Genomic DNA, 17,449 nt, shown 5'->3' with positions numbered 1-17,449 from the left:
TTTTCACAGCAGTGTGACAGAATCTGGTATCACAACCATTTTTTAGAAAAAAGAAACAAAAGCACAAAAAGAACAAGTACTTTTCCCAATGCCCATATAACCAGTATTTTAAAGAATTTTTTATTTATAAAAAGGAAACATTGACAAAACCATAGAATAAGAGGGGTACAGATTCCCACCACCCAACCTCCGTATACCAACCCCGCCCCTGATAGCTTTCCTACTCTTCAGCCCTCTGGGAGTATGGACCCAAGATCATTGTGGGATGCAGAAGGTTGAGGGTCTGGCTTCTGTAATTGCTTCCCCGCCCAACATGGGCATTGACAGGTCGATCCATACTCCCATCCTGTCTCTCTCTCTTTCCCTAGTGGGGAAGGGCTCTGGGGAAGCGGAGCTCCAAGGCACATTGTTGTGATAACAAATATTTGAACCCAAGGCTTTATACCATGAAACTTCAACTCTTAGCCACAGGGTTGGTTACCTTGCCTTCCTGAATGATTTTGCAATAAACGACTTTAATCCTTGACTTGCCATAAGCAGTTGACCTGATGATGCTAACTCACAACAAGCCATTGCCTCTCATTGGCACTTTAGCACAGATTCCCTTTTTAAGTTACACCAAACATGCATCTGGGTTATAGGAACTAGAGAGAATAGTTGTTTTTGTAGGGGCGGGGTGTTATTAGAGAGAGCAAGGGAATATGGGGCTACACAGTGTCTTGAATATAGGTTGCAGTGCTGGGGTGGTAAATTTGTGAAGGGCACAAAGTACAGGGTTCAACATGGGAAGAGAGCTGGACAGTCAATGGGGCTCAACTTCAATCTCAGCTCTGTCAGCAGCAAGTTGTTTGACTGGATGATTTACTTGGCTTCGCGGAATCTCAGTTTTGTCATCTGTCACTGAGGTGGTTGATGTACCAGAGGGTGTACACAGCTCTACGCTTTTGAGGAGCTCACAATTTAGCTCTAGGGAATAATTGCATACGCAATTAGAGCATATTTTCATAGAATTGATGGTAGAGTTATTTTCAGTAGGGAAACATGTGAGGAAGAAATCTGAAGGAGGCAGGAACTCTAGAGGGAAAGAAAATGTTTGCCAGAGAATGGTTCACTACACCGATAGAAAGGGTAAGTCCACTGGAAGAAGTTTGAGCCAGATTTGAAAGACATATTGCTATGAGAGAGAACAGCAGTGTGGGAAGGCTGGAGTTCAGAAGCATACAGAGAAGAGTGGTATTTGGAGGTTTCTGGGCATAGTGACCTTTAGCACCATGATAAAATATTTTAATTGCTTTCTAAGAACACTGGGGGGATTTAAGTGGAGAAAGGAGGGGATAAGGGGCCGAGCGGTAGTGCAGTGGGTTAAGTGCACTTGGCAAAGTGAGCAAAGTGCAAGGACTGACTTAAGGATCCCGGTTCAAGCCCCCGGCTCTCCACCTGCAGGGGAGTCCCTTCACAGGCGGTAAAGCAGGTCTGCAGGTGTCTATCTTTCTCTCCCTTCTCTGTCTTCCCATCCTCTCTCCATTTCTCTCTGTCCTACCCAACAACAATGACAGCAATTGCCGGGATAGCCTGAGGGTACTTCTTCCCGAGCTAGTGCTCTCTGGGTTGGAGAGAACTCAACTGGAGCCGATCTAGGCTGCTGCGTGGGAGAGGGATCAGGAACTCGTGCCGCACTAACTTCGCAGGAGATACACTCTGGAACTCTCGGAGCCGGAAAGCAATTTCCAAGTGTCTTTAATCAGAAGAGCAGCTGTTTTTATACTCTCCAAGTAGGGTGGAAACAGGATGTGATATAGAGAGGGTGGAGCGAAAAGTGACTGGTGGAAGATCAGGGTGTGACAAGGAGAGGATCAGGGTGTGACAAGGAGAGGGGGTGGAGCAGGTGAGAATTCTACCACTAAACCACCAATGCCCTGGAGGGAGTGTGGTGCTTTATGTAAATGTAAAAGTGATTTATGTAAATAGACCAAAGCTTTGAATGGGATTAAATCTATCCCTATATAGGCATATGGTTAAGCAGAAGCCAGGGGGAGCTGGCATACTATCCAACAAGCAATAACAACAACAATAAGCAACAAGGGCAACAAAAGGGAAAAAAATAGCCTCCAGGAGCAGTGGATTCATAGTGCAGGCACCGAGCCCCAGCAATAACCCTGGAGGCAAAAAAAGAAAAAAAAGAAAAGAGAGAAAGAAAGAAAGAAAGAGAAAGAAAAGAAAGGAGGGGAGAATCTTGAAGATCTAAGATGACCCTCTAATTTAATCATTTATATCTTCTCTGTCTGCTGGGCCTTAAAGCCAGTCCCCCCCCCACCCCGCTCTGCTGCATTGCTGACACTATGGTCTATTTACATAATCATTGCTTTGCCTGAAAGATGCCCACCATGTTATCCCCTCAGGGTATTGCTAATTCAGTTAAAACCATTGCAACAGTTGCTAAGGATGCTTCCAGCTTCCCAGCATGCCTTTTGCCTCTCTCCACCCCCTTTCCTAGCCAATCCCATTCCCGACTTGCCACTTCCAGTTTTTGCCCTATAAAGCCCGCTGCTGTTCTGGTTTTGCCCTCTTTCTCTTCCGCATCCCGACTGGAGAAGGGCTGGCGTGTATAGCGGGAGGCAACCATTTTGCTAGCTCCACGTGGCCTAAACCGTTGTGCTCACATCCAACTCTGGAGCATCCACATGAATAAAGCATTGTGTTCCCGCTCAGCCACGACTTCCTGATCTCTTCTCTCTCCCCTGCAACACAACCTGACATCTGTCAAGAATCAATTGACAATATGATCAAGCCTGTAAGCAGAAGTTCAGTTAAAAAGATGCTGCAAAGACCCACATCAGAGCTGCTATGATGGCCTTAGATGCTGGCAAGTCCATGTGGGGTTCAAGACCAGTAGTATGTATCACCTGGGAGAGAGTCACTTGGGTAGAACCTCTGGCTCCACCACATACCTTATGTATCAGAATCTGCATTCTAGCAAGATTCCCAGGTGATTAGGTTATAGGTAAGCCAGAGTTATTAAGGTAGAATAAACAGGGTCTATCATCAGATGTAGTATTCTTCCGCAGGTTCACTTATTTCTCCATGGGCTGACATCTCCATTTTTGCCCCATCAACAGTAGCTCCAACTGACCATCCATGCTCTTGCATTGAGTTCAAACTCCAGCTGGGGAACTGGCCTACTCTTTGGGTCTGGAGTTACTTGGAGACAGAAAGTTGGTTTCTTTTCAGAAGTCCCAGCACATTTCCCGTCATGAAGCTCCAAATCAATAAAAAGTAAAATAGAACAGTGTAGGATAATTCCATGTCGTTTTTACTGTTGCCAAAGCCATTTAGACTCCAGCTGTTTCAATAATGTAAGTCTCCTCAAAGATTAACAGTTGGTTTTCATTTTAAAACACTGAGAGGGAGGGAGGAATAGAATACTTTGAGGAGTTTTGAAAAAGGAAATGTGAGCTCTTTATTCCAGCTGCAAAAGAAAAAATTGTTCTTGGTTTCATTATGGATACATGCTTTCACATTAGGGGGTCCAAGGATTTCTACAACTGCTGTGTAAAACATGGGGACTGAGGGTAGACAGGAGGCAGGTGGTGGCACACCTGGTTAAATGCACATTTTACCATGCCAAATAACCCGAGTTTGAGCCCCTGTCCCCTTCCTGCAGGGGGTCCACCTCAGGAGTGGTGAAGCAGATCGACAGGTGTCTATTTTTCTCTATCCTTGTCTCCCCCTGCCCTGTCAATTTCTCTCTGTCCTAGTCAATAAAATAAAATTAAAAAATAGCCACCAGGAGCAGTGGATCCATAGTACCAGCACTGAATCCTGGTGATAACCTTGGAGGCAATTAAAACAATATTTGGAGCTACTCTTCCCTGATCCAGCTTTCTCATCCTTTTTCCAGCCATGACATCATCTCCCCAGACAATAACTTGAATCCACCTGCATATCAGATGTCAGGCTCAGACAACAAAACACTAGTATAGCCATGGGCCCATTGGAATATAACTAAAATAGGCCTACTAGCTATCTACAAAACGGAGACCCCCAAATCTTCATCTGCTCTATTCCAGCCTTTAGGTTCATGATTAGTCAACAATTTTGGGGGTTTATATGTTAACTCATCTTTCAGCCACCAGGCTCCATGATTCCAACCAGACTTCCCTGGGCAGATGGCACCACCAATGTGTTCTGAAGCCCCGCTTCCCCAGAGCCCTGCCCCACTAGGGAAAGAGACAGGCTGGGAGTATGGATCTACCTGTCAATGCCCATGTTCAGCAGGGAAGCAATTACAGAAGTTAGACCTCACACCTTCTGCACCCATAATAACCCTGGGTCCATACTCCCAGAGGGATAAAGAATAGAAAGCTATCAGGGGAGGGGAGGGGATGGGATACGGAGTTCTGATGGTGGGAACTGTGTGGAGTTGTACCCCCCCTTATCCTATGGTTTTGTCAATGTTTCATTTTTATAAATGAAAAAGAAGAAAATTCCATGAATGGTGTCAATGGATTGAAAAGAATACTTATTATTAGACTATGGACAGCTATGGTGGGAAAGCATGTGGATCCTGAGTATTTTCACATTAAGAGGAAACTTATTCAGACACTTATTCAGCAAATATTTTTTCATTGCCTATCAAGTTCAAAGCATTGTGCTAAAGGGCTCTTAGTTATAATCAACAGAAACCAACTCTGGTTAACTTAAGGAGAACATGAATTATCTGGCAGAAACTCATGTGGAGGGGAAAAGCTGGTGAATCAGAAATGGAAATGATTGAAACCCAAGTCCTGTGGTTAGGTGGTTTTGCCATCCCCATTGAGCACTGAATGCAGACACTGTCACCACTAACTATTGCCCATAACCACATCAGCCACCATCATCAGAATGAATTTGAAACTTTCTTTTGTTTCTTTGCAACACTGGACCTAGATTCAGAGTCTTGAATATGGGTCCTAGGATGGTTGAACCTAGGTCACATGACCATTCCAGGCTGCCAGAGGTCAGGGAATGTGAATGTCTGACTTTTCAGGAAGGTGGGTCCTGTCTCCCAGCATGACTCACATAGTAGGGATTCTCACCACATTGTCTCTGCACGTAATCGTGTCCTACCCCTGTGCATTAAATACTACAGCACACTGATAGCTCCCAGATTTCTATTGCTAGCCAAGCCCTCTACTGAGCTTCAAACCTGTGTGCTGGCACATATATATGACATCTTCATTCAGACATACAACTGACAATTCAAACGTACCATGGTAGACAGTATGTCCTTGATTCCCACATCTGTACCTCTGCAAGTCAAATTTCCTGCCATGGTAAAGAGCACCACCAATTACTCAAGTCCAAAACCCAGGTCTTGCATTTCTTTTTATTTATTTATTTATTGGAAAGAGACAGAGAGAAATGGAGATGAAAGGGGGAGGTAAAGGGGAAGAGAGACATCTGTGGCACTGCTTCATCACTTGTGAGGCTCCCCTGCCCCCACCACGATGGTAGAGACAGACCAGGGGCTTGAACCTGCCTTGTACATGATGACATCTGTGTTCTAGCAGGTGCACCACCACCTGACCTTAGGAAATGTTTTTCTTTTCTATTTTTATTAGTGATTTAATATTTATTTACAAAATATTTCTTTACAAAATAACAAAATATTTATTTACAAAATAACAGGGGTACAACTCTGTACCATTGTCACCACCAGAGTTCTGAATCTCCAGTTCCTCAATTGTAAACTACAGAAGTTCTTCCAAGGTTGAAGATATGGGTTAATTAGTATTTCTACAACTATATGCTTATATTTGTATATATTTGCCCATTTCTTTTAAGGTCTTGTCTTCTCTTCCTTCCCAAGTCACACATACACCTATTACTACATCCAAATGTCCCTCCCTTTTTCCTCTCTTTCTCTGGGTCCTGTTGGAGTTGGAGTTCAGAGTCCTCTGGTAATCTTCCCTTTATCACTTCTTCCCCACTGGGAGTATGGATCAAAATTATTTCTGGGGTACAGAAGATGGGAGTTCTGGTTTCTGTAATTGCTTCTCCACTAGACATGGGTGTTGGCAGGTTGATCCATACCCCCAGCCTGTTTCAATATTTCCCTAGTGGGGGAGGCATCTGGGGAGCTGAGATTCCAGGACACTGGTGAGGTCATCTACCCAGGGAAGTCAGGATGGCTTCATGGTAGCATCTGCAACTTGGTGGCTTCAAGGCAGCAAGATGTAAAGCAGGGTAAAATGATTAATGAACAAGAAACAAAAAGTAGGAACAGAACAGGTGAGAATAGGTTTTTTTGGGTGGAAAGAAGCTATGAATTCTATTTTAGGCATATTCCTAGTGGCCCATGACCATCGTAGTTTTTGCTTGAGTTTGATAGCTAACATGGAATTAGACAAAAGTATCATCTGAGAAGATGGTGTCAGAGTAAAGGGCTAGAAAGTTAGAGTAGAGCAAGGAGTAGCTCCCATTCTTGAAAAAAATCTATGAATAAAATTAACTGTTTACTCCATCTATCTGATCTAGGGCATATATATATTTAGTATATTTAGCACAGGATCCTGTATAACTTCTGAGTTGGTCTGAGTTCAAATTTCAAGGTCACATCTAGGCACATTCTAGGCTGCATTCATTTCAGGACCAGTTTGCTGGTGCTCACATGGAGTGGCTCCAGCCAGGGGGTAAGCCTCCAACCCTCCCTCACCAGCTCAAGGGGCTGTGTGACTCAGAAAGGAGACATCGGGGAATATTCTGGTAAAAACATTCATTTATTTGGAGATGGGTACAGGATTTTATAGATTTTATAGAGAGTTAAACAAAGAACATTTTTCACATATGTCAGAAATTACAGGTTGCTTACAGGTCAGCTTGCCCCTATGGTAGGGGGCTGGTATGACAAGAATTGATATGATACATAAAGTTCAAAACGATTAGTCTCCATGAGGCAGGCAAGTCAATTATCCAAAGGCATTTGAGAGAAGCATAGGGGTTAAACCAGTAAGGTGAGGTAGAGAAGAAAAACAGAGATTGATGTAAATCACAGATATCAAAGGGCACAAGGAAATAGAATTTGGGGTTTTTCACTGCCTGGTGTTGGGAAGGTGTATGATAGAGTGTGTTCTCCTTTATGATCAAAAGGTGAAGTGGATGTGTGAACTTTGAGTAAACCCTAAAGCAGGCAACCATTCGGCCTGCTGCTAGCAGGGGAAACTAAGTGTGAGAGGCCTGTAGGCTTTCTGTGAGCTTGAGAGACTAACAAGGAGAAACTGAGTCTGGAATACTTTTCCCTCTTGGCTCATCTCTATAAGGAGAGAGGCGAACAAGTGGGGTGTCTTTCCAGACCTCCATCCAAGCATGGGAGAGGGAGAGCTCCCCTAAGCACTACTAAGTTTTCACATAGTCCCACACCAGTTTTCCTTGAGTGGCAGGGCTGGATAACCCAGCCTCCCTTCGGAGAGTGTAGCAGTCCCTACCACTGCTGTTTCATGATGAAGGCAAGGCCCAAGCATTGTTTTGCATTCCTTTTTCTCCCCCTTATCCCCCACTCAGCCTATAATAAAGTCCTGTGGTTTCTACCTATAAAATATAATTCAAATTTGTCCTCTTCTACAGTATTTCTGTAATTCAAGACATCTGTATATTTTTGCTTGCAATAACCAAATCATAAATCATTCTATATTATTACTAATGTTGCTTATTTGCTCTATATGTATATACATACATAAATACACATACACCTATATGTTTGTGTTCAATCTACATGGTAATGTTAAATGTTTATCCCATTAACTATTAGCTGAGATACAGGAAGGCTTAAAGCAACAACCAAAAGATGGTGAAACACCAAGGATGGGGACCCAGAGCCAAAGGCACACAGGCACAGACAGGATCTGGTTAAGGAAGGAAAGGGAAGGGACAGCAAGCAGTGGTAATGAGTGTCATGACCTCATTCCCCACCTCTGATCACCTGTCAGTGTCTCCCATTGCTTAACTGCAACCAGAAAATAGCTAACAAAGAAGTCCTGAAGATGCTGTCTAAAGGGGTTAACCTTTTCCTTTTATATAGCTTGGATGGAACTTGAAGGAATTGTGTTAAGTGAAATAAGCCAGAAGGAGAAGGACAAATACCAGGTGGTCTCAGTTATAGATGGTGTTTAAGAAACAAGGGAAAAAGCAAAAAACAGGTGAAGCTTGGACTGGGTGTGGCATATTTCCCCAAAGCAAAGGACTCTGGACTAGGGGAAGATGCAGGTGGGGGAGGAGTGGAGGGCATCTGGCACCAGTACTTGGTGGTGGAGAGGGACTTAGGTTGGTAATGGGAGTGGTGTACTGACACTTATAATGGAAAGATAAAAAATTGCACCCATGTGTCAACAGTTTACCATTATTCTCCCAAGTAAAATGACTGGAGGTGGCAGTAAGAAAGACAGGGGTAACACAGGATGAAACTTAGAATTAGTTATGGTGTATTTTATTTATTTATTTTTTAATATTTTTATTTTGTTTGCTATTAGATAGGGACAGAGGGAAGTTGAGAGGGGAGGGAGAGATAGAGATAAAGAGAGACAGAGAGATACCTGCAGTCTAGCTTCACCACTCATGAAGCTTTTCCCCCTGCAGGTGGAGACCAGGGGCTTGAACCTGGGTCCTTGCTCACTGAACCAGGTACGTCACTGCCTGCCCCCTACTTTTTTTTCCTCCTTTTTATTACCACCAGGGTTATCATTGGAGCTCAGTGCCGGCACTATGAATCCACTGCTCTTGGTGGCCATTTTTTCCTTTCTATTATACTTGATGGGACAGAGAGAAATTAGGAGACAGACACTTGCAGACCTGTTTCACTGCTTGTCCCCCCTGCAGGTGGGCAACAGGGGCCCAAACCCAGGTCCCTGTGCATGGTAATGTGTGCACTTAAGAAGTGTGCCACTGGGGGCCGGGTGGTAGCTCACCTGGTTGAGCGCACGTGTTACAGTGCACAAGGACCCAGGTTCAGGCCCCCAGTCCCCACCTGCAGGGGAAAGCTTTGCAAGTGGTGAAGCAGGACTGCAGGTGTCTCTCTGTCTCTCTCCCTCTCTCTCATCTCCTCTTGATTTCTGGCTGTCTCTATCCAATAAATAAATATGAAATAAATTAATTTATTTAATAATGAATTTTTTAAAAGAAGTGTGCCACTGCCAGGCCCCAACTTAGTTATGATCTCTAGGGGTAGATTCAAGGACTCGAAAGGAGGGAGGCAGGAGAGGAGCTGCGAACCCAGTGTGCAGAGTGGAAAATGTGAAAACACAGAACCAAATCTCCACAACTCCAGAAAGTTCTCTAGTGCCCCTCCCCCCACTGAGTGACCCTACAGATCAATTATCCCTATTTTTGAAGTTCACAGAAATAAAATCATCTGGTGTACACTTTTTTATACATTTTTTAAAAAAAATTTAATTATCTTTATTTGTTGGATAAACACAACCAGAAATTGAGACTGTAGGGGAGAGAGAAAGAGAGACACCTGCAGTACTTGCTTCACCACTTGCAAAGCTCTCCCCCTCCCCCTCCCCCCGCAGGTGGGGACTGGGGGCTCAAACCCGGGTCCTTGAGCACTGTAACATATGCGCTCAATGAGGTGTGCCACCACCCAGTCCCGGTATACACTTTCATGTCTGGCTTCTTGCAGCCAACTTTTTTTTTTTTTTTAGATTAATCTATATTGTTGCATTTCAGTAATTTGTTCCTTTTACTGGTGATGAATGACCCAATATTTTGACTAGTTATCACGCTTTACCCTTTCTTCTGTTAATGTAAGTACGTTTTGGTCAAAAATTTTTCTTTTTAAAAAATTTTTATTAACTTTATTTATTGGATAGATGCAGCCATAAATCGAGAGGGTGGGCGAAAACAGAGAGGGAGAAAGTAAGAGAGACACCTGTAGCACTGCTTGACCACTCACAAAGCTTTTCCCCTTGCAGGTGGGAACCAGGGGCTTGAACCCTGGTCCTTGTGCATTGTAATACGTGCGCTCAACCAGGTCCACCACCACCCGGCCCCCAGATTTTCCTTTCTTTTTTTTTTCCCTGCATGAACAAATTTGCTATGAGCATTCTTCTGGCTTCTTGCAGTCAACTTTTTTTTTTTTTTTTTAGATTAATCTATAGTGTTGCGTTTCAGTAATTTGTTCTTTTTACTGGTGATGAATGAATCCTTTCATGGCTGTATGCTTGTATTTATTTTGGATAAATACCTAGGAGTAGACTTATTAGGCCACAGGGAAGACATACGGTCAAACAGTTTTGCACATCGATATATACTACTTTACACTCCCACCCAGCAATGGGTGAGATTCCCTACAGTTCCCTAGCTCTGGGAATAGTTTATGCTGTTAATCTTTTATTTAATAAATCTAGGGAGTGTGACATGAACTTTCATTACATTTTTAGTTTACATTTCCCAAATGACTAATAATCACATTTATTCTATCTTTTTTATTTTTTAAATAATCTTTATTACTGGTGATTTTAACATTGGTTTACAAAACTGTAATCTTTCAGGAATATGGATTCACACCCACATAGGTGTATATATAACTCACCACATCTCCCTGCCTCCAAAACTTCTTGTTCCCTCACACTTCCCTCTGGTAACTACCACAAATCTACAAAGTCTAGGAGATAGTTTGATTACTGTATTTTTGCAAGTTTGTTGGCTTTAGTTGTTTATATTCCATACACAAGCAAAACAATTCGGTGGTTGCCTGTCACCTCGTATGTCATCTCTTTACTCAAAACATCTCCAATTCCACTCATTTGTGATGACTAATAATCTTGGGAACATTTTATTTGTATTACCTCTTCAACTATTTTCTTTAAAGGGTCTATTCTAGTCTTTTCAACATTTGCAACTTGGTGGCTGAAAAAGCATTAAGATATAAAGCAAATTGTTTAATAATCAGGAACTTAAAGGTAGTAATATAGCAGGTGAGATTTGGGGTCTCCATCTTGGAAAAAGCTAGTAGGTCTATTTTAGATATCTCCCAAGGGGCCCATGACTTTACTAATTTTTGCCTGAGCCCCACAGCTAACATGCAGGTGGGGTAAAAAGTATTGTCTGGGGAGATGGTGTCAGAGTTGGAAATAGGAGTAGAAAGCTAGATCAGGGCAGAGAATAGCTCCCAAATATAAGAAAGGAGCACTTGAATGTATTTTATTTTATTGAATGTTGATTTTCTGGGTAATTTGTCTGGTTCTTTGAAGTTTATGATATTATCATAAATAATAATGTGCTTGAATGTTTGGTTTCCCAATGTGTCGTTGCATGTAAATATATATACTCATTTTAATGTATTGACTTGGTATCCTATAACCTTGATTAATCCACTTACTAGCTCTAATTGTGTTTTGTAGATGCATTTGATTTTTCTATATACTATTATGTTATCTGAATTAAAAGTTTACTCCCTCTTTTCTAATTTGTATGTTTTTTTAAAATTTTTTTCTCTTGTTATTTCACTGGCGAGGGCCTACAATATGTTGTTGAACAAAATGATTATGAGTGGACATCCTTGCCATGTTAGCAATCTTAGAGAGAAACACTCAATATTTCACCAACAAATCTGATACAAAAGTCTCAAAAATATTCAAGCTGCTATTTGAAAAAATGACTCAATGGATAAAGAACCCCAGAGATAAGTTTGTGATTCATAACTATATAGGTAGTATTTAAAATAGAAGTCCAGAAGAATGTGAAAAAAAAAATAGAATCAAGAATCAATCAGCCAGGTATGTAGCTTAGTGGTAATGAATGTTTTGTGAGTCTGAAGTCCAAGAACTGATTCCCAGTATACCCCAAATAAAAGAAGTTTATTTTTAAAAAAAGAAATCACCATCAGAATATCAGAACTCAAAAAAAAAAAAAAAGAGAAAGAAAGAAGGGAAGAAAAAAAGAAAGAAATGTAAGGATGTCAACAGGAAACATAAGCCAGGTAGTACTTATTGGGTGTTTAGTATCTACCATGATTACCTTCAAACATTAATTCAGAGAGAGAGAAAGAGAGAGAGAGAGAGAGAGAGAGAAAGAGGGAGAGAGAGGAAGAGAGAGAGGGAGAGAGAGAATGATAAAGAGAGCAAGAGCAAGAAAACAAGAGCATTAATCTGGCATAGGCAGTTCTGGGGTTTGAATTCAGGACCACACACAAGGAAATGATATGTTCTACCAGCACATTACCGCCTCAGATACTGCCATAAATTGTTGTAAGCACAAAAAATGAAATAAAAATTATTGTAAACACTTTGCACATGCTATCTTTTAATAACATTTTTATCTAACACTGTGATAAATTATTTTCCCTTTTATTTATTTATTTATTTTTTATTTTCTTTTCACCTGCAGACCTGCTTCACTGCCTGTGAAGCAACCCCCCTGCAGGTAGGGAGCCGGGGGCTCAAACTGGGATCTTTAAGCTGGTCCTTGAGCTTTGTGCCATGTGCGCTTAACCCACTGTGCTACCACTCAGCCCCCCACTGTGATAAATTCTTAAATGATGCCCGAAAGTTTCTGGTATCCCTGTCCCTTTGGCTCAAGTCTGGAAAGATCATAATTATACCCCACTTGAGAGCTATGGGCTCCAGGATGGTCAAATCCTTATTGGACACAGTAAGATAATTTACAAGGAGTTCAAAACTGTGAGACAAACATTGAGGATGAATTTACAAATGTTTTGGACTCTGTATTATACTTCTGTTGATGTACAACTGGTCATTAACAAGGTCTTTCACAATATCATCTTCAGAGGTCACATTCTGCTTGTGAGTGACTTTCTAGTACATTGCGTTCACTACCCAACAGCAACAAAGCTTTGAGAAACAGATCTCTGCACCAATGTACTACCTACATTTTGAGGTTCAAAATTAATTTTTCATCTGTTTCTCCAGAAATAAAAAAAAGAACAAACATAGCATCTTTTCACTTACAGAACTGGAGTGGTGTTACTTACACTTAATCTGTTTTTAGCAATCTGGAATGAGGGCCTTAAGGGTGGTTGAGTTCTTGGAGGCATTTCTCATTTCTGGACTTCAATTGAGTGTGATCAAACACAGTGCAAGAATAGCAATCTCACACAGGGGAAAATCAACCCATATTAAGTAATGGGGAACAGAATACCACTTGTGTCACAGTCCAGTTGGAAGTTAAGTCATGGCTAAATATCTGACTTGAACTAAATTGCTCAATGTTTTCTGCTCTATGGCTTGCCATCTTGCAAGATGGAATGAGTGCTGGGATATTTATAATTATTGGTTGGAAGGAATGTGCTAACAATTGCAGAACTGCTTGCTAAAGAGAAAGAATGACTTCCCATACTACAGCAAATTAAAAAGTTTCTGCACAGCATAAGAAACCACCACTCAAATAGACTCCTTAGAGAATGGGAAAAGATCTTTATATGACACACATCAGACAAAAGGCTAATAACCAAAATATATAAGAGCTCCCCAAACTCAGCAAGATAGCAACAAATACAAATGATCCTATCAAGAACTAAGAAGAGTATGTGAACAGAATATTCACCAAGAAGGAATCCAAAAGATCAACAGACATGTGAAGAAATGTTCCAAGTCATGTCAGAGAAATGCAAATAAAGACAACAATGAGATTTCATTCACTCCTGTGAGAATGTCAGACATCAGAAATGACTGCAACAAAAAATGCTGGAGGGGTTGTGGGGACAAAAGAACCCTCCTGCACTGCTGGTGGGAATGTCAATTGGTCCAGCCCCTGTGGAGAGCAGTCTGGAGAACTCTCAGAAGGCTAGAAGTGGACCTACCCTATGACCCTGCAATTCCTCTCCTGGGGATATATCCTAAGGAACCAAACACACACACCCCAAAAGTTCTGTGCATATCTATGTTCATAGTAGCACAATTTGTAATAGCCAAAACTCAGAAGAAACCCAAATGTCCAACAACAGATGAGTGACTGATTAAATTGTGATATATATATATATATATATATATATATATATATATATATATATATATATATATATATATCAGCTGTTAAGAATGATGAATTCACTCCCTTAATCTCATCTTGGGTGGAGCTTGAAGGAATCATATTAAGTGAGATCAGCCAGGAAGAGAAGGATGAATATGGGATGATCTCACTCACACACAGAAGTTGAGAAATAAGAACAGAAAGGGGAAACACAAGGCAGAATTTGGCCTGAGTTTGGTGTATTGCACCAAAATAAAGGACTCCGGCGGGGGGCTGGGGGGACTTTCAAGTCCTGGTGCGTGATGGTGGAGGAGGACCTAGGTGTGGTTAGCATGTTTTGTAAAAACAGAAATTTTACACATGTACCACCAACTGGATTTACTGTTGACTGTAAACCATTAATCTCCCCAATAAAAAAGAAAAATAAAAAGAATGACTACCTATATGAGTCTCTTTATCTGAAGAAAAGATTCCATCCTCTGATTATAAAATCTCCTTAGATGTTCTTCTGTATAAACCTTTAAGAAGACATAGGGAGTCATATACTGAAAATGAGTAATTTTATGGTATGTCAAAGATACCATAATAGAGCTCCTTTAATTTTTTTAAAATTATTACCAGAGCACTGATCAGCTCTGGTTTACGGTGGTGTAGGGGATTGAACCTGGGACTTTGAAACCTCAGGCACGACAGTCTGTTTGCATAACCATTATGCTATCTGCCCCTGCCCCTTTAATTGTTTTTAAAGTTAGTTTCTTTTCCATTTTCAAAGATTTACTTATTTCCTTTTGAGAGAGAGATGCCAGAGGACCACTCAGCTCTGGCTTCTGGCAGAACCTGTGCAGCTTCAGGTGTGCAAGTGCTGTGTCCTAATGCTGAGTCATCTCCCTAGCTCAAGAAAATTGATTTTGAGTGACCTGGGAGGTGGCACAGTGGCTGAGGTGTTGGATGCTCTGGTCCTCTCTCTCTCTCTCTCTTTTTCTCATAAAGAAGTATACAAATAAATAAACCTTTAAAATAAAACAAAACAAAAGCATTAAAAACCTATTTAAGATAAAAGGCATAGGGAGAGACTGGAGGGAGGGCTGAGTAGCAGAGCACGCACTTCACATATGTTAAGGCCCTAGGGGCGATCCCTGGTACACTCAAACTGATTTAATAAAGATCAAATCTCAAAGGTATATGTCTGTCTGAGCACACTGTCCCCAATCTAATAGGCTCCACAAGTGGCTTCAGGCTTCAGTTCCAGGAAAAACTGCTGCGTTTACCCTGAGCAAATGTCTGAATGATCTTGTACACTGCGTGTACCGGATCTTGGGGTCCTCTCTCCTTTCTACAACAGGAAGCCGATCTCTAGGGTTATGGTCCTTGTGTACACCTCTGTGTACTGTTTTCACTGTACTTTCAACCCCCAGGTTCTTTTTCCCTGGCTCATATTTCCCCTATCAATCATTTTTTAAATCCTGTTATGTGACATCAATATATGTGACCCACTTCACATCCTCTATAAAAGGAAGCAGTATGTAGCCGGCCAAACACCCTTACTTATTAACCAACAAAAGAAGGAAGTATAAACAAATTATAAACATATACTAGGTATTCAAAACACCTTCTCTGATAAACATTGTAGAGACACTGAACGAGAATGAACTTGAGTTCTACTTGACTTCCTGGGTGACCTGACCCTAATAATACAAAAGATTATCTCTGTGGGACCAGGTGGTGACACACCTGGTTGAGTTCACATGTTACAATGCTCAGGCTCCTGGTCCCCTACCTGCAGGGGGAAAGTTTTGTGAGTGGTACTGCAGGTGTCTCTATGTCTCTCTCCCTCTCTACCACCCCTGTCCCTCTCAATTTCTGGCTGTCTCTATCCAATAAATGAGTAAAGAAAACTGAAAATCAAAGATTTATTTTTTAAAAGTAATATCGCTGCATAGGCACTTAGACTTGATGAATGACAAGACCTTGCTTGAATGGTAGAGTTTTGGTCTTTGTGTTTCAGACAGGCAACCATGGTCACCTCATCCACTGCCTTCTTTCACTGTCCAGTCAAGAATGGTGACCTTGTAAACTTCTAATTCTGAAGTCAATCAGTCCATTTTAGTTGTTATGACAAATAATCACAGGTGGAACTGGGCAGTGGCACACTGGGTTAAGCACATATAATACGAAGTGTAAAGACCTGTGCAAGGATCGTGGTTCGAGCACCCGGCTCCCCAGTAGTGGGTGGAGGATAAGTGGTGAAGCAAATCTGTAGGTGTCTATCTTCCTCTCTCCCTTTTTTATCTCCCCCTCCTCTCTCAATTTCTTTCTCTCTGTCCTATCCAGTTAAATGGAAAAAATGGCCACCAGAACAGTGGATTGGTAGTGCTGGCACCGAGCCCCAGCAATAACCCAGAGGGAAATAAATAAATAAATAACCACAGATTGGAAGCTTATAAACAACAGATATTTAAGATTTCTCACTGCGCTGGAGGCTGGGAGGTCCAAAATCAAGGTGCCAACTGATTCAGTGTCCTGGTTCAGAGTCAGCCATTATCTGTTCTATCCACACACTGAAGAATGGGGAGGAAGCCCTCTAGGTCTCTTAAATGGGTACAAATCCCGTTCATGAGAACTCCACCTCCAATCACCTCCCAAATGCCTCAGCTCCAAATACTTTCACACTGGGAGTTAGGATCTCAGCATAGGAAGTTGGGAGGGGCACAGACTTACAGCAAATGGAATGATAATAAATAAAAAATATTTATTATAAGGAATAAATATTCCTTCTGTGCAGCGGAATCATAGAGAACTCCAACACAACCTTTGGATGCCATCATTGGAATGCAGAAGTGCATAAGCAAATGTTTGGGAGATGGGGAAAATATTTGTGTTGCTTAGCAGCTGTGATGTTGAGAAACAGCTTTAGCTTTGTGTGCATTGTGAAATACAATCTCTTTTAGCATCATCCCTCTGTATCGGAGGGAATTGACCAGCCGAGTTGTATCTCCAACATTAAAAGTTCATCACACAACAAAGAATTGAGGAGAGAGCATAATTTTCAGGAATTTTAAACTTTATTTAAGAAAATTGAGAACAGTCACATGTTAGGCCAAGAGAAAGAGAAGAAGGAGGAGGAGGAGGAGGAAAGAAGAAGAAGAAGAAGAAGAAGAAGAAGAAGAAGAAGAAGAAGAAGAAGAAGAGAAGGAGAAGGAGAAGGAGAAGGAGAAGGAGAAGGAGAAGGAGAAGGAGAAGGAGAAGGAGAAGGAGAAGGAGAAGGAGAAGAAGAAGAAGAGGAAGAAGAAGAAGAGGAAGAAGAAGAAAGAGAGAGAGAGAGAGGTGCCCCTCAGAGTTCCTACTCTCATCTCAATGGAAGGCTCACCTAGGAAGAGAATGCCACACCCACAGATCTAGTTTATTACACCCAAGCTTGACTTTTACCTTTCTAAGACACACCTGTCACCATTCCCATTTCCTGGGGAGCAGTTTCCTTCCCCCA

The 17,449-nt window shown here is 41.6% G+C and overlaps 1 long non-coding RNA gene across 1 annotated transcript in view; it reads right to left on the bottom strand.

The window, feature by feature from the left end:
- Window positions 1-16,502, bottom strand: part of LOC132535781 (uncharacterized) — a 48,063-nt gene extending 31,561 nt beyond the window's left edge. Inside the window, exon 1 of the long non-coding RNA XR_009547488.1 lies at window positions 16,435-16,502. This is a non-coding gene — a long non-coding RNA (uncharacterized LOC132535781). The remainder of the gene's footprint in view (window positions 1-16,434) is intronic.
- Between the last annotated feature and the right edge of the window lie 947 nt (window positions 16,503-17,449).

Source organism: Erinaceus europaeus, chromosome X (genome assembly GCF_950295315.1).
Source record: "Erinaceus europaeus chromosome X, mEriEur2.1, whole genome shotgun sequence".
Taxonomy (NCBI): Eukaryota; Metazoa; Chordata; class Mammalia; order Eulipotyphla; family Erinaceidae; genus Erinaceus; species Erinaceus europaeus.
The sequence above is the reverse complement of the archived record's forward strand: the minus strand, read 5'-3'. Positions and strand labels throughout refer to the sequence as shown.